Source organism: Bos grunniens, chromosome 1 (genome assembly GCF_055505025.1).
Source record: "Bos grunniens cultivar Pamir isolate PY7600 chromosome 1, Bosgru_T2T1.0, whole genome shotgun sequence".
Lineage (NCBI taxonomy): Eukaryota > Metazoa > Chordata > Mammalia > Artiodactyla > Bovidae > Bos > Bos grunniens.
In genome coordinates, this window is record NC_141165.1 from 36,107,785 (window position 1) to 36,130,472 (window position 22,688).

Sequence of the window (22,688 nt, forward strand, 5' to 3'; positions counted from 1 at the left end):
CTGGGAAAACTGAAATAAGAAGATAGAAAATTTTGTGTTCAGTTTTATGGAAAAGTACAAGGGGAATAAAATGCTCCTTGGTAAAAATTAAGAGAACAAATCATCTATATGTAAAAAACAAAATAAATATGCTTCCTAGAATAAACCTAAGTTTTAACTATAGAAAACATTTTATTTTATCTGTTCATTTTTTTGTACTACACACTGTTCTTTTTTATACTCTTTTCTTACACTCTTTATAAATTCTAACTTTGAAGTGGGAAAAAAATTATGGCAGTATTTAGCTATGGCAAGACTATTAAATTTGAAAAGTTTTTATTCGAATAGAGAAACAGCAAAAAAGATGTTTTGAGAATAAGTGATCATCTTGAAAACTCATCTCAGAGATAGTAGGCACTCATTAGTAGAATTTTTGCCACCATCAGACCCATATTATCAGTGATGATGAAGCTTACCAGGATTTCTTAAAAGGAACACAGTCAGGACCTGTTCCTAGCAAAATGCAGTATGCTCTTTGAAAGGTAGGGGTTCTTCCAGAGGGGATTATATCTTGCCAAAAAGCTCATTTGTATGAGCTATCCCCCCTCCCAAGCTCCCTAGAAACTCTCCCCTTCGCTTGGCACCATGCAGCATCAACATGTGACTTTTTGGACTGGCTGATTGAGTTCATTGAACATAAAGCCTTGGCAGTGGCAATTATGTTGGCAGTGGTGGAAGCCAGGAAACATATACCAGTAAATGGATTTCATTTTAATCACTGTACTTAGGGTGTGCTTGATTTATCCCATATCATACCAACCTCCAATGTGGCAGCAAGACTCTGCATTCAGTTGCCATGCTCAACGAAAGTGCTAAGGTCGAACTTTGGTTACATTGCCAATGTAGTTTTCTCAATATCCTTTTAATGTTCAATGATGAGGTTGAAGAGGTTCAACTTTAATTTTTAGAAACTGTAGAACAATATAGCTATTTCTGTTTGAACCACAAGCTACCTTTAATAGGATTTTAAAATAGAGATTAGAAATCATTATTCTGAAACAGATTAGTAGAATTTCTGTTCCATTAACTTTTTATGTTGTCTGAATCTTTCACGTCTCCATTAATCTTTCTTTAAATACAATACTTCATATTCTTTCTTTAATTGTGTTAATAGAGTTAAAGTACTTAAAATTGCACTGAGAACATAATACATAATGAAGAACTGTTAGTTGGGCTGCTCTTTGGACTAATCACTTGTCAGCTTATTTAATATTTGTCTCACCCTTAGGCTCTCATCCATTGTGGTCACTTGCCCTGTTGAGTTGTATCCCCAGTAACTGTCAAATAGACTGTGCTCAATCATATTTGTAAACCTATAGCAAATAGTCATCATTGTCATCACTGTCTTCAGGAAAAATAACTCACTATTATTGCTATGAATATGAAACAATAGTTATACTTCAAAGTAAGCAAAAAAGACAGTTTCTAGTCCATAGGCTGCACACTAACTAATGGTAGGTTAAAAATAGGAAGAACTAAGATGGGAAATGGTTTAAGACTAAATGTAGTCTCTACAACCTCACAGACTGATCAGAAGGAGACAGAGAGAGGTAAATGAAAAATTCCAATATGACATTATAGGTCCTAATTAAATATATATAACTAAATTAAATTTGTTCTTGCAGTGGTCTGTGAAAAGTTTCACAGACTCTATTTGCTACTTTTGAGAAGTAGATTGGTTATTTATTAAACAACTGCTATGTGCCCGGTACTATAGTCAACAGTTTACAGAGTATTCATCATTATACTCTGCCATATTGATGTTACTACTCCTTTTTAAGTTTGGAAATTGTAGCTAGACATTTTTATTAAGTTCTTTGGTGTTTTAGTTAGTACATGCCTGAGGAAGGATTAATACAAGAAAAGTCATATTGACACTTAACATATTGTGATGGTCTTTTTGATGTGTCCACTTGGCTAGGCTACCCTCCATCCATAGTTATTAAATAAAATGTCAATCTATGTGTTCCTATAAGTGTATTTTGTAAATGTGATTAAAGACTGTAAGTGGATAACTTTTAAGATTATCCTAAATAATATGGGTAGTTTGAGTCAATCAGCTGAAAGCCTTTAAAATCAAAGCTGAAGCTTCTTTAAAGAAAAAATTCGACATGTGGACAACAGCTTCAGCCCCATGCCCAAAATTATAGCCTGTCCTTTCTGCTGGGCTGCCCTATGAGTTTCATATTTGCCTTTCAAGCCCCTGAAATCATGTAAAAAGTTTCCTTATCATAAATCTCTTAATATTTATCTCCTACTGGTTCTAGGTTTTTGGTTGAACCCTACTGACACAGATTTCAGTATCTAGGGAGTACAGAACTGCTATAACAAGCACCTAAAAATGTAAAAGTGGCTTTGGAATTAGGCAGTGAGAAGAGGCTTGGAGAATTTTGAAGAATGTAATTTTTAAAAATAAATTAGCTTCTAATTAAAATAAATAAATTTTTAAAAATAAAAAATTACCCATGTAAATTACTTGAACATACTTAGTAGAAACATAGGTGTTGTGAAGTTTACTATTAAGAACTCAGAAGGAAATGAGGACCACTGAAGAGAAAACCTAAATTATCTTTGCAATACCTAAATTGTGATGAAGAAACTTTTAGTAACTATATGGATGTTAACAGTGTTGCTGGTGAGGACTCAGGAAGAAATGAGAAATACGATATTAGAAACCAAAGAAAGGGGAAATTCTTATTGTTTAGTGGCAGAATTATGTTTTGAAGTCATATGGAAAAAATAATTTGGAAACAGTGAAATTTGACATTTAGCTGAGGTCTCCAAGCAAAATGTGGAGCTTGTGTCATGTTTTTTCTTGCTGTATACAGTAAAATGCAAGAGGAAAGAGATAATTTGAGAAAAGTAATATTAATCACAGAGGAACCAGAACCTGGTGATTTGGAAATTTTTCAGCCTATCCAAATTGCAAAAGATCATAAAATTAAGATATTCCCCATCAGAAAAGCAGACTCTGGAGAAAAAAAAATAAGTGTAGTTATATAATCTTTAGCTAAAGTCTTAAGAAGATAAAAATGTCGGAGCATTCAATGACACAAATGCTCTCTGTAGAGATAAGGTATGTGACTCATCAATCCCCTCAGTCAACTAGGAAGAAGCCAAAAAATAGACATGAGATTTTCTAGGAAAGATTTATGGGAGAGACCTTTATCTACTGGAGTCAATCTCCATGATAGATATAGGAAACCCACAAGGTTCTTGAGAATGTTATACCAAGGAAAACACCACCAGCTTGAACTGAAATGAACAACAACATAAAAAAAGACAAAGAAAGCTTTCTGATCCGCAAAACTCTCCAGGGAGGAAACAGGTTGATATTACTGCTCAGCAGCATACATTTGATATCATTTTATTTAAAAAAAAAGAAAAAAAAAAAAAACCTCAGGAGGTAGAACCGCAAGACAAGAGGGTGGAACCTCAAATTCAGACTGCAGAGCTGGAAGGTGGACCCACTGTTCCCAAAACCTTAAACCTGATAGTGTTTGCCTGGCTGGATTTTGAAATTATTTGGGATCAGTGACTCAGTTTTTGTTTTCTTCTCTCCCTTTTTGAGATGAAGTGTCTATCACTACTATAGACAGTCCTACTACTGTCTTTTGGGAACAGATAATTTTATAGTTTCATGAGTTCAAAACTGGAGAAAATTTTGCACCAGGATTCATTATACTTATACCTAATTTATATGATTTCAATGATGATCAGTTTGGGGGCTTTTATGCAGATGATAGTTAGATGAGATGTTGAACTTTGAATTGATGCTTATAGTGGGTTGGGATATTGTGGACCTTGGAACAGAGTGAATATATTTTGTACATAGTATGGATTTGAATCTTTGAGGTACAAAGGATAAACTGTTATCATAAAATAGTAAGTCTCCAAAATGTATACACTGTAGTTTCTGAAAGCTCTAAATATGGTACCTTATTTGGCAAAGAGGACTCTGCAAGTATGACCTTAAGATTAGGTACCTTGAGATAAAGAGATTACCTTGAGTGGGCCCAATATAAACACAAGGATCCTTCAAAGTGAAGAAAAGAGAGAGAAAAGAGTGAGAGAGAGATGTGACTGTGGAATAGGTCAGAGTGATGCCATGTGAGGGATATGATAAGGACTTGATTCACCTTTGATAGCTTTGAAGATAGAAGGAAAAGTCTATCATTTAAGAATGCAAGCAATCTCCAGAACCTGGAAAGGCAAGGAAACAAATCCTATCCAGAGACTACAGAAAAGAATTCAGGCCTAAAAATCTCTATTTTAGCCTGTTGAGACAGTATCAGACTTTTGCCCTACAGTACTGTAAGATAATAAAGTTTTATTGTTTAAGTGTAGCAAGAGCCCATACTGACTCATGGTATTTTGGCCAACAGTTTGGCTGAATAACCAGGTACTAGGGAAGGAACACAATTTAGAATCTGGTATTAAGGAGGTTTGGCAGGGAGATAAACGAATAGAATTTTTTGAATGGTCAAAGAGTATGAAGATATTTATGTCCTATGTGAATGTTTACCAAATGGTGACCTCAGCAAAGCAAGATTTTTAATAATCACAAAGGATGACTTTGGCTGTGGATACCAATGAATCTCTTACCCTAGCTGCTCTTCTCATTGCTGAATGGGCTTGTGAACAGAGTAACCATGGTTTCAGGGATAGTGATTATGCATAGGCTTAGCAACATAAACTTCCTGTCACAGAAGTGACCTGGATACAGTTATTGTTCAGAGCTCAGTCAGCTAGCATTCATTAGACACCAATACTGAGTACTTGATATGACATCATACCTTGGTGTGATCAGCCAGCTACCTGGTGATAGGTTAATTACATTGAAATATGTCCATCATAAAAGAAGCAGTACGTTTTTAGTCTACTAAAAATGGTATGTTCTAAATATTGATTTGCCTTGCATGGAAATAATGCTTCTGCCAAAACGACCATCCATGGACTTAGAGAATGTCCTATCCTTCATAATCATGTTATTTCACATATCATTGTTTCTGATCAGGGAACTCAATTTCCTACAAATGAAGTACATCATTAGGCCCATGCTCATGGAATTCTTTGGGCTTACCCTGTTCCCCATCATCTTGAAGCAGTTGGCTGGCCAGAAAAATGGAATAGCTTTGAAGACTCTGTTATTGTGCAATATCTTGGGGACTTAGACAAGCTCCAGAATGCTGCATATACTGTTAATCAGCATCCAGAATTTGATGTTCTTTCTCCTATACCCAGCAATCCCAGGTCCAACATCAAAGAGTGTAAATGGGAGTAATGTCATTCACTATTACACATAGTGATTCACTGGCAAAAATGTTTGCTTCCTGTATCCATAACCATATATTCTGATGGTCTAGGATTCTTAGTTCAAAAGGGAAAATAGCTTTTACTTGGAGACATAATGATGATTTCACTGAATTGAAAATTAAGAGTATCAGAAGGTCACTTTGGGCTCCTCATGCCTCTGAAACAACAAAGAAGTGGATTTCTGTGTTAGCTTGTATAAAAGGTAAATTTGTTTTCTACTACACAATGGAGTTAAGGAAGAGTATGTCTGGAATATGAAAGATCCTTTAGGGCATCTCTTAGTTCTACTATCTTTTATAAAGTCAATAGAAAACTATGGAAACCCAATTCAGGAAGAACTGCTAATGGCTCCAACCCTTCAGGAATAAAGTCATGGAATATGTCGTGCCTATATGACCTACATAGGTCATAAGTAATGATCTATGACCACTGAGGGCAAAGGAAATATAGAGTGGGTACTTGAAGATGATATTTATAAATACTAGCTCTGGCCACATGATCACTGTGGAACAAGATTATAATCATGAATATTTCATCCTCAATTTGTTATGAATATTTTCTATATATCTTAAACATTTTTCTTTTCTTCCATCTATTATCCCATTATCATCTAACATAAAATTTATTAGTAACAGTTAACTTTATCTCATAGTATTTAAACTGCAGGAAATCAAAGGAAAAGAGTGAACATCACCCAAGGACTTTTCATCCCCTTTTAAGGAAAATGATTAGTTTGTTTTTGTTGTTCCCAAGATATTTTATCATGTTCAGAAGAAATATGATTTTGTTATTGTATTTATTTGTGGACTAAGACTTAATGAGATATGTTCCAAGGAGATAAGTGCCTTGACAAGGGGTGGACTGTGATAGTCTTTCATGTGTCCACTTGGTTGGCCTACAGTCCCTAGTTATTAATCAAAAATCTAGGAATTGAAGTGCAAGTATTTTGTAGATATGCTTTAATCCTATGATTAGTTGAAAGTGGACATTTTGGAAGAATTAGTTAAAGCTGGCAAGCTGAGTATTTTCTACTGATGGGAAACTTACATGGGATGTCTAGAGTGCAATTTAGAAGTCCAAAGCACTATCCATTGTGCAACAATAGAGCTCAGTTTAAAGGCAGTGCTGATGTTGAGCTGAGGTACCTGGTGTGACTTCACTCAACCCTGATTTAGTACTTCATGAGTAGAATGTAATGGTCACTTGAAGAAAGGAAGTAAAGAATGGCTAATGTATACCATTAGGATATTATGATTGGCATGAAGAACAGATTAGCTGAGGTCAGAAAACAGAGATTGACATGGATAAATAAATAAGAAAAAGTGGTTTGGAATATGAGAAGAGTAGATGCGTTTAAATAAAAGCAATATTTTGCTTGACATTGATTTTGATGTAGGACATGAAGAAAATTGCTGAAGAATAGAGTACTGAAGAATAATAGAAAGCAAAGTGCTGGATGGATTAAAAAGTTGCATACAGAGTTCTAATACCAACAATACTAAAATTAAAAGTATTAAGATAAATAGTATTTATTAAAGTAACCAGCACTATATGAATACTTATGAACTATAGTCACCCACAGAGAACCTATACCTTAGCATTTTATTGCTGCAAAGGAAAGAACTAGTCTCATCTTGTTTACCTTTAAAATGAGGGAACAGAGGCCCAGAGCAGGTGCCATTGCCAGCATCACAGAGTTGATGTCGGGAGCCGCGTTAGGCATTACTGACAGGTTCAAAGTCGCAGAACTACTAAAATTCATCCTTGTTTTCTGTTCATCTCAGTGCCAAGATAAATCCCCATTTTCCTAGTTTGAGAGTTAGCATGGTGTAATGATAACAGCACTGGCAGGCAAACCAGAAAACCTGGCTTCAAATTCTGAATCTGACAATCTTGTAAGTTTGTCTGAATCTTGTAAGATTCAGATACAGTCTGAATCTTGTAAGTTGTGTGACCTTATTTAGATGGTACCTTGACTTATTCATCTCTAATATGAATATGATGGTGACTGTGTCAATCTCACAGGAATGTTTTTGAGCATAAATGAGTTTGTCCATGTAAAGTGTTTAGAATAGTGCCAAATACACAGTAAATGCTGAATAGATGTGAGATATTATTATTATGTGAGCTGTTCTATGAAATTGACATAGATAGATTTTGAACTTTTAGGTTACAAAAGATATGGAGCACCTAGTCATAAACTTAAACCACAGTCCTAATCTCTGCATTCCTAATGTAAGGATGGATAAACAGGAGGATGAAAGAAAGGCCACCACAAGATCTTTCTTCATTGTACTGAATTAGAGATTGTGATGTGTACTAAGTGCTGTGGTATCCAGCTCTTTGTGACCACATGGACATAGCCTGCCAGGCTCCTACATCCATGGGATTTCCCAGGCAAGAATACTGGAGTGGGTTGCTGTTTCCTCCTCCAAGGGATCTTCCTGACCCAGGGATAGAACCTGAGTCTCCTGCATTGCCTGCACTGCAGGTAAACTCTTTACCCACTGAGCCAGCCATTCAGATCAGATCGGATCAGATCAGTCACTCAGTCGTGTCCAACTCTTTGTGACCCCATGAATTGCAGCACGCCAGGCCTCTCTGTCCATCACCAACTCCCGGAGTTCACCCAGACTCAAGTCCATCGAGTCAGTGATGCCATCCAGCCATCTCATCCTCTGTCGTCCCCTTCTCCTCCTGCCCCCAATCCCTCCCAGCATCAGAGTCTTTTCCAATGAGTCAACACTTCACATGAGGTGGCCAAAGTACTGGAGTTTCAGCTTCAGCATCATTCCTTCCAAAGAACACCCAGGGCTGATCTCCTTCAGAATGGACTGGTTGGATCTATTTGTAGTCCAAGGGACTCTCAAGAGTCTTCTCCAACACCACAGTTCAAAAGCATCAATTCTTCGGCGCTCAGCCTTCTTCACAGTCCAACTCTCACATCCATACATGACCACAGGAAAAACCATAGCCTTGACTACATGAACCTTTGTTGGCAAAGTAATGTCTCTGCTTTTGAATAGGCTATCTAGGTTGGTCATAAGTTTCCTTCCAAGGAGTAAGCATCTTTTAATTTCATGGCTGCAGTCACCATCTGCAGTGATTTTGGAGCCCAAAAAATAAAGTCAGCCACTGTTTCCACTGTTTCCACATCTATTTCCCATGAAGTGATGGGACATGATACCATGATCTTAGTTTTCTGAATGTTGAGCTTTAAGCCAACTTTTTCACTCTCCTCTTTCACTATCATCAAGAGGCTTTTGAGTTCCTCTTCACTTTCTGCCATAAGGGTGGTGTCATCTGCATATCTGAGGTTATTGATATTTCTCCCGGCAATCTTGATTCCAGCTTGTGTTTCTTCCAGCCCAGCGTTTCTCATGATGTACTCTGCCTAGAAGTTAAATAAGCAGGGTGACAATATACAGCCTTGATGAACTCCTTTTCCTATTTGGAACCAGTCTGTTGTTCCATGCCCAGTTCTAACTGTTGCTTCCTGACCTTCATATAGGTTTCTCAAGAAGTAGGTCAGGTGGTCTGATATTCCCATCTCTTTCAGAATTTTCCACAGTTTATTGTGATCCACACAGTCAAAGGCTTTGGAATAGTCAATAGAGCAGAAATAGATGTTTTTTCTGGAACTCTCTTGCTTTTTCAATGATCCAGCAAGATTGTGGTAGGGCATCTATTAAAAAGTCAAATATACATGATTATTTTTTTTAAAAAGTGAGTCATAGTATCACCTCAAGAAGCTACGAAACAAAAGGATTTGACCAGTAGAAGCTAAAGTCACTTCTTAAAATCTTCAATGATAGTTTGGTTGAGGAAAAAAGTACAGAGTTCTCAGAGCACTTTCTGTGATGGAAACAGTTATAAAGGGATTCTCAAGCAGCAACTCGAGCTAAGTGGTCAAAAGTGGGGAGAGCAACATATCTCTATCTCTTTGGTTGGCTGGCGAGACACTTCATAAACCTGTGAGTTATTGATAGATTGAAATAATCACAGCTGATGAACAGTTTCAGCCTCACTATGGAGAAAGAAACAGGGTCTGGGAGCCACAGCATAATATTTAACTACTCCAACAAAGAGTCATTAGACTTAAATAGACAAGTAGGGCCAATAGAACTCAGACGAAACCTCTCAGTGGCATAACTGACTTTTTGAGAGCAACTAAAAGTTAAATGTATTTAAAATGCTAAGCTCTGTGACAGAATCTTTCTCTGGATACATTTCCATGGAAATGGCTTTTTGAATGGGTGGAGCAGTTGGCTAACCCTAGCTGAACAAGACTCCATATGTTTTTGGCGTAGGAGTTGCATCAGTGAGTCACAAAATGCAGTTAAGGAATTAACCGTTTATAGTGCTGGGTACTAAGAGTTTTTGTATCTGGCTACATAACATATTTCCTTTCCACAGGAGGTAGTTATGACAAATTAGAAGTCTGAAAATTTTCTGATGGTGTAAAGGCCCAGCTGTCACTGGGGAGATAGTGATCAGATTTCATAGCTGCATGGTCCCGTGGCGCCATGGAGAGCTCCATATGGTCACCCAAATGTTCCAGCTAAATCCACTGAAAATTTTCAGTCTGAGATTTACTTGTAAAGACTAAAAACTCTCCCTGTATAAATTTATCATTATGTGCCTACCAAGAGAAAAAGTCTTGTTAACTGATTACATTGTAAAAAATGGAAAAAATAATCCACTTTAGACCAACTTTGTACAGCTGTGATGCTGTCTTCATGGTAAACAGATGATGATGCACAAAATTTGGGAATTTACAAAATTTACTTTATGTTAATTGTCATATAACCTAAGAAAGATGGACTTTTAAAGTTATGTATGGTAAATAACTAAAATCTGTGGTATATCTATTTCTATGATAAAAACAATTGTGTAAACCACTGTTCTCTCCTCCTCCAGAAAAATCACCTCCAGTAAATTGTTAATATGATAACTCAGTGCTGGGACACTTGTATGCATGTCAAAGATGTCAGCTAAGTCTTAAGCAATAACAAATGACAAATGCATAATTTATGGATTCATAAATGGCTATGTCCTTGGATATATTCCATATAAGTAATTTGCTTAGAAACATATCTGGCTCATGAAGGTAACAACTGTTTTAAAGAAGGTCAACTCCATATTTTAAACTTAAAAAGGATACAGTGATCTTATTTATTATATTTCTTTACTGAATCAAGTAAAATTTTAAGTTTCATAGGTCCATTTTGGGACTTGTGACATAAATAGTATAGCAAAAGTCTTTAACTGAAATTTCTAAATATTGAAAATATAAGCAAGGAGCCAAATATTGCTTCATAACACATCACTTCATTTTTACCAAAAACATCTGGTGTATCTAATTTTAATGATCCATATCAGACTCTACTAGATTGAATATTTGTTTTTTATGCAATGTAAATGCAAGTATTTGGCATTTATTATTGAAAATGCAAAACTTTAATATTAATGAGTTCAAATATTTAATACTTTTAATTAAAACTATTTGCCATTAATTCTTAATCTTATATAGCCTGTGTAGTTATTAGCATTTCTTGTGGTGTTTTTAAGCTCATAGAAACATCCAAAATGTTATATTTCATTAATTATCTTATTCATTATTTTCTCTGATAGAAGCAAAATATGCTTTTTGAAGTATACTTCAAATTTTATTCTGCTGGTGTGCAAAGAAATGCAGAGTAGAGAAAATACATTTTCAAAACCTTTTAATAAATATCCAGGGACCTTTAACTTTACATTTCACCTTGCAGCCCACACAAAATGTTTAATTATTTGAGGATTAATGGAGGTAGTTTATAATTAAGCTGAAGTATGAACTGATGTCATCATCTCAGTATGATGATATACATTCTTATGCCAAAGCACCTGTTGTTTTGGAAGGGAGCAGCTGATATCATTATCTGCGCAGCCAGATAGCCCTGTTTCCTGCTGCTTAAAAAATTATTCTAAGGGTTACCTAAGTTGGAGTGATTCAGAATTTACGTTTTCATACCCAGAAGAAGAAAGAATGGAGAAAATTACTTCTCCTGCAATCAAAGGAAGGGAAAGAGAGAGACACACTTGGAAAAGGGAAGAAGGAGGAAAGGAAGAGCTTCCGTTTAGGTGACCAGAGGATACTGCTACTCATCCCAGGGATGGCTTTCTTAATTCTTCTAATTTTTGCATGTAGAGTCTGCAAAAGAACAAAACAGTGGAAGCACTCATTTTATTAATATAAATGAAAAGATGCATTGTTGGAGGAAGTAGAGGGGGAAACTATACAGTTTTATACTTTAACACAGAATATAACATTTCCACGTTCCTAAATACTCATAAAAATGTTCCTATTCCCAAAGTTTATGTGTAAAGAAGCAATGAACTACAGATGAGATTCAAGCAACCCAAATTTTTATTTTCTCATGTCTACTAGATGACTGCCCCTGAATGGTTTTTTGGTTTACCAGCTGGCTGGTTGGTTTTGTTGTGCATTGATTAGGGATGAGGTTATTGATTAAGGTGAAGGTATATGCAATACAAACACAACTATATACACATGTCAGTCAACATATTCATTTGCCCTTGCACTGACTTCTTCCCCAAAGTGGGAAGAAATCACCAAATCTCCTAGCATGAGAAAATTCGACAGTGTCTCACACAGCCAAAACTATATTTCAGATATGATTTTGACCATGTATATTGCTACTCCTCTCCTCTATCAAAAGTTGATCATTAGTGTTCTGCTTCATTAAACATAACTTATTCGCAACTTAGTTCTTACTTCCTTTTCAATGGGACTCCTGGTCCTAATCAATACTGCCTATCTGCCACATCTTCTTCTATGCTATTTCTTTTTTCCTCTCCACAGGTTATTGCCAGAATACCTATATTCACGAGCTATTATTTCCCCAAAGATCATTGCTGCTGTTCATTTAAGCTATATTTCATTTCTATAAAAATCTCATAAGGTAGTTGTTATTAGTTTTAATACTAGAGATGAAAATGCTGATCTTTAAAGAGTTAAAGTAACTTGCTCATGGTCATACAGTTACTTAATGATGGAACTGATACTCAACTTTGGTCTACCATATTCAAAGGCCTGAAGTGAAGTGAAGCGAAAGTCGCTATGTCTGACTCTTTGCAACCCCATGGACTGTAGTCCATGGAATTCTCTAGGCCAGAATACTGGATTGGGTAGCCTTTCCCTTCTCCAGGGGATCTTCCTAACTCAGGTATCAACCCAGGTCTCCCGCATTGCAAGTGGATTCTTCACCAGCTGAGCCACCAGGGAAGCCCAAGAATACTGGAGTGGGTAGCCTATCCCTTCTCTAGCAGATCTTCCCAACCCAGGAATTGAACCAGGGTCTCCTGCATTGCAGGCATATTCTTTACCAACTGAGCTATCAGGGATGCCTTGGGTCTTCATTGTATATCAAAGGCCTGAGTCTTCATTATACATTGTGTCCTATCCACTCTAACCTTTACTTCAAGTGCTCTTTCCATCCCCTTTCTTTAACTGAACCTGACTCCTAATAGATCAAGGGCCATGATGAGCAGTCAATTTGCTTCTCAGTAATGTTTCTAGATCTGTATTCCACTACACTCAGCACACCATATTTACTTGTATAAAACTGAGATAAGCTATGTTTCATCTTCTGTATTTTGCGTCTGTTGTCTACCATCTTCTCTGAAGCTTATAAACATCTTCCTGAATTTTATCTGGCAAGCCTAGTAGCTGTGCAAGTAATGGATTCTTAGTCACTTAGCATCCATAACTACAGTGAGCTAGACTCCACTCTATTTCAGTTGCAATTTGGGTTTCATCATCTTGTTTTGCTCATAGAATTTGGAATTCTAAAATACTCTCTGACTCAAAGATATTCTCCCTAAATGTATTTTATTTCACATTCTATTTACTGTGTTCTTCATCCTCTCATGACCTCTAGTTCCCCACCCCTTTTGTAGTACTTTATTCTGTTACTCCAGTTTTTAGGACATTTACACCCCTACTTAATGTGAATGCATGAAGTTTGAGGTTATTCAACTGTCTTACTGCCACCCTACAATGTTTTACTCCTGTGATCTTCTCTCTCATAGCCTATTTGCATACTTTATGTACTTCCATTTTTGAAGAACATCTGAAAATCATGTTAATTAGATCACTTACATTTTTAGGCTATCTAATCTCAATGATGCAGTCATGCACCTAGTAACAAAAATTCCTAGTTCACTAACTTTGTCAGTATACAAGCATTTTCCAGTCTTATTAGTAATATAACTACCCTCCCACTGTATTATTGCTAACTCCCTACCAGAGATTATTTTCCCTACAATTTATCCCAAAAGATCAAAATAAAGTTTAATAGCTATTTCAGTGTTTTCCCCCTTCCTCTTCATCTTACCTTTTCTTGGGGAAAAAATAGTTTACCTTTTCCCTCCTAGTAATGAAGAATGAAAAGTTAGACCCCTGTTCCTTTGATGTCATTCTTTTCCACTTTGGCAATGTTCTTCATTTTTTTATTGTATATATTCCACCATTATTGGTTGTGTGTCTTTCTTCCTTTATCCCCAGAATTTTTCAAAGTATAAATTATATTCACTGCTTTCGTTTGTTGTATTAGTTGGAGGTAATTACATCCTGCTACCTAACAAACAACTCAGCAAACAGAGTGAATTAATAAAAATTTCCTGCTCACTCATGTCAAAATTCAAGGCAGATGGGTTTTTGAACCTTTAATTTTAGAAAAATCTGAGAGGGAACTATTTAGAGGGGAGAATTTTCTCCAAGTGATAATTCAGAGATATTGTCTCCTTCCATCTGATGGTGTAATTTGCCTCATATGCAAGGAGTTACCCTGCAGCATTGTTAGCAATGGCGAAATAATGGGAACAACTGTGCACCGAACATTGGGGCTGTTCAATGCAATAGAATATTGTGCTATTATTGGAGAGAATGATGTTGCTGTTTATGTAGTGATACAGAAAAAAAATTCCCATTATATTGTAGAACAAAAAAAATAAGGTGCAGAAGAGTGTGCATCATAAATTACTCTATGTGTGTCTATGTGTTTGTATGTGCATTCTCTGGAAGAAAACACAAGAAAACAATGACAGTGTATGTCATCACTGGGGGAGACGGATGAATCAGAAACTGGGGGGAAAAGTGCTTTTTCATCTTATATCCATTTGTACTACTTGAATTTTGTACCATATGCATGTACTACCTACTTTAAAAAGTTAGTAAGTAAAACAAATACCAAAAAATATTTCTAAAATAACACAAGCATTGCAAATAAAGATGCTACCAGGGAAGAACTTGAATCTTACCACAAGGATAATGTCCTCAGTGTAAGAATAGATAGTGTTTACCAAGGTCACAAGAGAATATTTGGTGCTTTAGTATCGCAGTGGGCTTATGTATCACTCAGTTCCCAACTGCAAAAGTAGAAATCATTCATAATATTTAAAATATAGAGAATTTAATATAAGAATTGGTTTTACTTGTGAAGGAGAAAGCTAAGAAACCAAACAAGTGAGGGTGAGTTACCCTGCAGATTAGCAACAGCTGGAGGCCACTGCCTCCAGACTAGAGGGGAAAGGGGGGGTAAGAGATGTTACAGCATCAAGTCATGAGGTAGGAGCTAAAACTGTCAAATGGGAGCTGAGACCACAGAGAAGCCCCAGTGCTACTGGAGGTGTCTGGGTTAAAGGGGCAGAAATATCCTACTTGCTCTCCCTTTCTTCAGCTGTCTTTGGAACCTTCCACTGGCTGAACCAGGCAGGAAATCAGCTCACAGGGGAACCTGGGAAGTGAAAGATTGAGGGATTACTTCACCTGAAATACAGAGCGGCACTGACTCTGAATGAAACCAGACTCAGGACCAGCTCGCTCCTCCTTTGGTTTACTCAGCAGCGACTGTCATTGTTTTGCCCACATATAAGTTTCATATCAATATTAAAAGGTCATGTTTCTGTCTAATATGTGACTGTCACTCATCATACAAACTGAAATGCTCTTGCCTTTTCTCCAACATTGTATTATTCTCACACTCAGGATCTACAAGAAATTTCTAATCCTGCCCATTAGATCCAGATGTCAAGCTCGTGGGGTCTGGTGACATATGAACTGACCTTTATACTCCTTACACAAAATAATAAAAAGTGTGGAGGGGGAAATGGAAGTATATATATATATATATATATATATAATCCTTGAATATGTACGTTTATATATATATATATATGTATATATATATAAGTATAGACACATATTCATGAACAGCTACTAGAGTCCTCAGTTCTGAGGGTATGGCTATAAGGGTATCATTGATACTTACCACTACTCATTCTATGCTGTCCTTGCTCTCAGATCAGCCTGTTACTTGCTACTCTTGTTACTTGTTATATTGTTACTCTCCCCACTACTCATTTTATGTTACCCTTGCTCTCAGATCATCTGGTCAGGATTCTTTACATCAAGAAGCATCCCAAACCTTAATTACAGAAGTGTCTGAATTCTTAATGGTTTTGCCTTTATTAGACGAGTCATTTTTATGGGCCAGGGAAGAAATGAACTCCAGAGAATCCCATGGTATTTCTTGCTCTTATTTTAGAGCAGCAACCCAGTTTTCCCTTGCTGATTTGAAATAATCACCCCTATAATACAGTGTGGTCACAAAAGAGTCAGATACGACTTAGTGACTAAACAACAAACAACATGTAATACTATAACCTCCTTGATGCCTTTTATTTCAGAGGTATGAGCCTTTGTGTCTCTGAAAATGGTCAGGTTGTAGATTTAACTTCCAGTTTAATGGGCCCGTTTTGGGGTATCATAGTAGATACTTGGACAAGATTGCAGAAACTAAAAGAGAAATGTCTCTGAATGGGTTATTTTGTGTACTAGTGAGAGGGACATATTTCACTTCTACTTCTTGGATCCAGGACTTGTGAATAATGGCTTTGAAATAACTAGCATCCTATTAGGTGTGGTTGATTCAAAGAATATACTACATGCTGTAGGAGAACATTTCAACTTTACCTGCTATTCTATCAAATATCATAACTATCTTTATTAGGCCATTCACCCTTCTTTCAGTTCCACTTCATCTGGGTGATGGAGTTTGCAATTAGATCAGAGAACTCCCTGAGAGTGAGCCCACTGTTCCCCTTCCTTTGCAGAGAAACATCCCTTGGTCAGAAGCAATGTTATGTGCAATAACATCTGGGAATTTTGTGGTGGTGCTCACAGAAGCATGGTAGATATAGAAGAAAATTATATCAAGAATATATGTTTAATCCAGTAATTCCACTTCTGGGTATATACCTAAAACAGCTGAAATCAGAATCTCAAAGAGAAATCTACACCTCCACATTCATTGCAGCATTATTCACAATAGCTAAGCTGTGGACCCAATCTAAATGTCCACTGATGAAGAAATTGACACAGAAAATGTAGTCTATACATATAATTCAGCCTTAAGAAAGGAAATGCTGTCATGCATTGTAACATGAATGAACCTTAAGAACATTATTTTTAAAAAGAGAATATATGTTCATACCAGTAAGCAAAATTCACTTTACAACGTAAAAGGGCCTATGTCATGCACTTGCAGCAGGTGAACTGGTGCCTCTAGAAATGGTGCAATACTGAACTTTCAGTATTGGCACCTATGGTTCAAAATTGGACATTTATCAGACACATTAATGAAATCAACCTTGATGAGGGAACGTCCATGTTATTGAGACCATGCATAACCTACATCCTGCTGATATGGCCATTTTTATCATGAGCCTATCAATAACAAACTCAGAATGGATGGGAAACTAGGCTGCCAGTTCTGTGGCAGGACATCTTGCCCACATAATTAGTGAGATCCTCCTTAGCTGTCGGGGGACACACATAAGAGAAGCATAAGAAAGAGAAGCAGTTAATTGCTCAGTCGTGTCCAACTCTTTGCGACCCCATGGACTGTAACCCGCCAGGATCCTCTGTCCATGGAATTCTCCAGACAAGAATACTGGAGAAGACAAGCATACCTATTTGGCAAAGTCTGTGAGCTCCTCTCAACCTATTTGCCAACAGTCTTTCAATCTTATTCTTCTCAAGTTTCTGACCAATGAAGACAAATAAACATTGTCATGAATCAGAGTAGAGCTTCGCCTCAAGCTGTCTCTCCTGTTAGACCAAAAAAAAAAACACCAGGTATAATGTCCAAAGTCTTAATTACAGGAAGCTTTATCTTCACCATCACCATCCTCCAAGATCATCCCTGAGTGAGAGAATAATCTGACAACAGTCTCTGGGAAGGCTGTGCCACAATATCATGCAAATTCTGTGTAAACCAAGACCAACTATTTCTTCCTCCATCTGTTGATCATAAAGAGTCCATGACAGGCCATGGTGGTGGTGGTTTAGTCACTAAGTCATGTCCAACTCTGAAACCCCATGGACTGTAGTCCACCAGGCTCCTCTATCCATGGAATTTTCCAGGCCAGAATACTGGAATGCATTGCCGTTTTCTTCCCCAGGGGATCTTCCCAACCCAGGGATGGAACCCACATCTCCTGCACTGACAGGCACTGGCAGGTGGTTTCTTTACCTCTGAGCCTCCAGGGAAGCCCATAACAGTCCATAGTCGTTGATTAATAGAGGAGTGGCAGTGCAGCAGAAGTAGGTGTCAGGCAAGCAGGAGTTTTTTTCATTCCATTGCGCCTTCAGAATCTGTTCAAGAAAAGCTTTATATACTAATTCTATTTCAAAATGCTCTGCTGTTGCACATGTTAAACTTTAACACCAGTCCCTTTGCAAGTTTGTATATTCCAGTTAAATTGTATTTCTATCATGTATTCCATTGGATTTGGGGGTCTGATCGTCTTATATCTTCTCTGCCACTACAGAAGATTAGATATTATTCTAGGGTACCTATGACATTTCACTGGTTCTCTAACCATGACATGAACAAAGAACTCTTAAGACCTGAGTCTGTAATTTTCTTTCTGTAAATTCTTCAAAGCTGTCAGAAGCAGATATTCTGAGGGTGGTAATGAAATGTAATGAAATCATCATTACAACCAGACTGGTATGGAGCTGTGGTTACTTGCTTTCCCAAAGCATTGCTTTGAATGGCATTTCATTCCAATAAAGCACGGGTTAATTTAAGTAATTTAAGCCACTGCATGTCAGGTATTAGGATTATCCTATTTTCCACCTTCAAGGATGTCATTTTTATAGTCATACTCAAATAAAGAAGAAGCCCAATCCTGCAAACCCACCTTGAAAGCCTGACACTTGGAGTGACTTCTAATAACAAGAAGTCGTCAATGATGGTGTAATAAGAAAAATAAATCCACTCCAAGTCATAAACAGAAATTAATGTAGTAAAATGGTTACAAAAGCGACAGAAGAAGCTGAGAATCAAACCAGGGAGTCATCCAGAGATTAACAGCAGGAAGTCCTACTTGCCCCTAGAGTGAAATGACTGAGAGATCAGGAGGTATTACTGAAAATCAGGGACCCACGAAAATCAGAAGAATCTGAATCAGAAGGACTGGAGTCAAATGTGAGATCTGACACCTGCCTCTACACTGTCTGAGGCTGAATCAGAGGGAGAAACACTGTAACAGCTCCTTTCCACTTGTCTTTTAATATTTGGCAGAACATCCCCATAGGAAAACCCCAGTGGAAAAGAGTTAACCCAGGAGACTGGGAGACGCAGCCAGCTGAGATCAGCCTGTGTGTGACTCAGCAGGGCAGGAAAAGTGTAAGGAGTGAAGCTGAGGGCAGGTTCAGAACCAGCACAGGGCTTTTTTGTGGGGATGGGGGCGGTGTCACAGATGCTGAGGTCAACATGTAGGGTAAAAATCCAGTACAGAAAAATTCATCTTGGAAATTCCTTAAGTTTTTCCATAAGGCAGAACAAAGTATTTTTAAACACAAGAGGCATCTCAGCTTGGGTAGATGTTCACACCATAAGGGTTCTTAGGAGAATAGAGACCAAGTGAATAAAGCAGATCCTTGTGTCCCTCTTCTGCACTAGGATAGGTGTACATGGAGTGGAATAGTGGAGACCATAGCTGAATTTGAGAAAGTTAAATTTACATACACTATGACTCCACTATCCTTTAAGGAATTGTATGAGTAAGACTTCGAATTAATAATAAAACCACTGAAGTAAAAACTGATCAGCCCACCTAATAGACACTAAATTGTATGAGGCAAGTTATATGGATCTAATTATTCAACCAGGAGAATCCCAAGAGAACAGACCAGACACATGAGTTTTACCCAGTAAGAAAGTCATTATCTTCAAAGTTGAGAGGGGAGAAGTGGCTCTGGCTTTAGAATGGAATTCATCTCTCTGGTCAGTTTCTTGCACATCAGGAGTGGGAAATTAATTAGAATGAGAAGTTTCTTCCAATTCTATAAAACATTAAGATCACAAACTTCTTAAGCCTTGTCCTATCTTGTAGAGTATAACATAAATAGGAGAGAGCTATTAGGATCGGTCAATGATTGCCCCCAAACTTGGGCACCATACAACTAGAAATACTGAGGTTACCAAGAAGAGCATTGGCAGAACAATGAGAATGATCACCATGCCTGGCAAAGCAATAGCTTTCTGTAATCAGAGACCATAGCGCTCAGAAAAGCTGCAACTGAAAACAGTAGCAATAAGAATTTCTAGAAATATACAGGAAGAGAAAGTATATTGTAGAATATTGGGGTTCTGTGTCTTTAATTTTTAAATATACAAGGTGCTAGTGTCACCTTGTATATGTATCCACAGGCTTTTAAGGCCTAGAGAAATTTGGGACGCCCAGATAATGATATGTAGATTAGACAAATTTCAGTAGGAAATTCCTTTGTAGGATTCTTCCTTAGTGAATCTGTCTCCACCTGAGTATGTTGTAAATTGCGAAGGCTTTCTCCAAAATTCTATTTTTTAACTCCTCTTTTTTCTTTTTCTAATTTCTTCCTGTGGCTTAGAACAATGGCCCTAAACCTTATGTGCACATTAAAATAACATGGAGAGCTTGTTTATAATACTAATGGTGACTCATCAGTACTGCTATGTGTCCCTGATGTCCACACTGGGAATCAGACTCATCCAGAATACAAGATATTCTTCAAAACATTGGCCTATATTCCTCAGAAGGTTCAAGGTAATGAACAGAGAGGGGGAGAGAATCTTCTAAATTAAGATGAACTAAATCCAACCAGTCCATTCTAAAGGAGATCAGCCCTGGTTGTTCTTTGGAAGGAATGATGCTAAAGCTGAAACTCCAGTACTTTGGCCACCTCATGCGAAGAGTTGACTCATTGGAAAAGACTCTGATTCTGGGAGGGATTGGAGGCAGGAGGAAAAAGGGACAACAAAGGATGAGATGGCTGGATGGCATCACCGACTCAATGGACGTGAGTTTGAGTGAACTCTGGGAGATGGTGATGGACAGGGAGGCCTGGCATGCTGTGATTCATGGGGTCGCAAAGAGTTGGACACAACTGAGTGACTGAACTGAACTGAACTGAAAGACATATGAAAGCTCTGCTGCTAAGTCACTTCAGTCATGTCCAAATCTGTTCGACCCCATAGATGGCAGCCCACCAGGCTCCCCCATCCCTGGGATTCTCCAGGCAAGAACACTGGAGTGGGTTGCCGTTTCCTTCTCCAATGCATGAAAGTGAAAAGTGAAAGTGAAATCGCTCAGTCGTGTTCGACTCTTAGTGACCCCATGGACTGCAGCCTACCAGTCTCCTCCATCCATGGGATTTTCCAGGCAAAAGTACTGGAGTGGGGTGCCATTGCCTTCTCCATATGAAAGCTCTATCAGTAGCTGATTGATTAGGTCTTTTATAGGACATAATATATAATTTCTACATGTCATCTAATACAGTACATCTTTGAGGACAATAAGAATACCGTAAACAGTTACACCAGACAACAGGAAATAAATGGGGATGTCTCAGGCAAACTAGGATATACTGTTTCCTAGCTATAAAGAACATTTTTCAAAGAATTATGAAAATATGAAAATGGTCTGTACACTGAAAAATGTTGCTGAATTATGTTGATTTTCTGAGGGGTGATGGAGTCATGGTTATATAGAGAATGTCCTTATTCTTGGAAAGTTTCATTCCAATCCCAAAGAAAGGCAATGTCAAAGAATGCTCAAACTATCATTTGACATGCTAGCAAGTTAATGCTCAAAATCCTTCAAGCTCAGCTTCAACAGTACATTAACTGAGAACTTCCAGATGTACAAGATAGATGTAGAAAAGGCAGAATAAAAGAGATCGAATTGCCAACAACCGTTGGATCATAGAAAACACAAGAGAATTCCAGAAAAATGGCTGTTGCTGCTTCATTGACTACGCTAAAGCCTTTGACTGTGTAGATCACAAAAAACTGTGGAAAATTCTTCAAGAGATGGGAATACCAGACCACCTTACCTGCCTCCTGAGAAATAACTATGCGGGTCAAAAAGCAACAGTTAGTACTGGACATGAAGCAACAGACTGGTTCCAAATTGGGAAAGGAGTATGTCAAGGCTTTATACTGTTACCCTGATTATTTAATTTACACACAGAGTTCAGTTCAGTTCAGTTCAGTCGCTCAGTCGTGTCCAACTCTCTGCGACCCCATGAATCGAAGCACGCCAGGCCTCCCTGTCCACCACAAACTCCAGGAGTTCACCCAAACTCATGTGCATCGAGTTGGTTACTCCATCCAGCCATCTCATCCTCTGGCTACCCTTTCTCCTCCTGCCCCCAATCCCTCCCAGCATCAGAGTCTTTTCCAATGAGTCAACTCTTCCCATGAGGTGGCCAAAGTACTGGAGTTTCAGCTTTAGCATCATTCCTTCCAAAGAAATCCCAGGGCTGATCTCTTCAGAATGGACTACTGGATCTCCTTGCAGTCCAAGGGACTCTCAAGAGTCTTCTCCAACACCACAGTTCAAAAGCATCAATTCTTTGGTGCTCAGCCTTCTTCACAGTCCAACTCTCACATCCATATATGACCACAGGAAAAACCATAGCCTTCACTAGACAGACCTTTGTTGGCAAAGTAATGTCTCTGCTTTTGAATATGCTGTCTAGGTTGGTCTTAACTCTCCTTCCAAGGAGTAAGCGTCTTTTAATTTCATGGCTGCAGTCACCATCTGCAGTGATTTTGGAGTCCAAAAAAATAAAGTCTGAGACTGTTTCCACTGTTTCCCCATCTATTTCCCATGAAGTGATGGGACCAGATGCCATGATCTTCGTTTTCTGAATGTTGAGCTTTAAGCCAACTTTTTCACTCTCCTATTTCACTTTCATCAAGAGGCTTTTGAGT